The sequence below is a fragment of the Palaemon carinicauda genome, chromosome 16, assembly GCF_036898095.1.
Source record: "Palaemon carinicauda isolate YSFRI2023 chromosome 16, ASM3689809v2, whole genome shotgun sequence".
Lineage (NCBI taxonomy): Eukaryota > Metazoa > Arthropoda > Malacostraca > Decapoda > Palaemonidae > Palaemon > Palaemon carinicauda.
Genome location: NC_090740.1, coordinates 109239543 through 109240102, shown reverse-complemented (window position 1 = coordinate 109240102; position 560 = coordinate 109239543).

The following is a 560-nucleotide window of genomic DNA, read 5'->3' as shown; positions in this document are numbered from 1 at the left end:
CATCTATTAGGAAACTTTTCAGAGCTAAAATAGCACCTCTGCGAGCCGGTGCAAATCTGCCTCACTAAAGAAAAAAAAAATCAACTATAGTGTGCTTTTCACAGACAGCACTTTTTTGGGCAATAATGTTGTGATCATATCCATTTCTAGGAAATCGAGATTTTGCCTCTTGGTACAGGGACAAGTGTCTTTATTCTATGCAATTAGTGATTCCTGATACTCTTATAAATTACTGCACTGGGTGTAATACACTATAGAAAAATCTTGTACCGATACGAGTGTTCATTACAGAGTTATTGCCCTAAAACATGCTTGCACTATTCGCGAAACCCATAGTAGTTGAGTTTGTCTCGGCTAAAGTTATCATAATTGGCAGAAATTAGTAAAATTTAGTCAAATTAGCCACACCAGTTGAATATTGGAATAATTTTGCATTTAATGTTTGGATCTATTAAAGAGTTAATGACCAAATGGGAACACTTAAAAATTAGATTTTCTCAAACTTAGCAAGTTGATTGTTATGGGCCAAGAGTGGGTTGTGACTCAAAGGGGAGATGAAA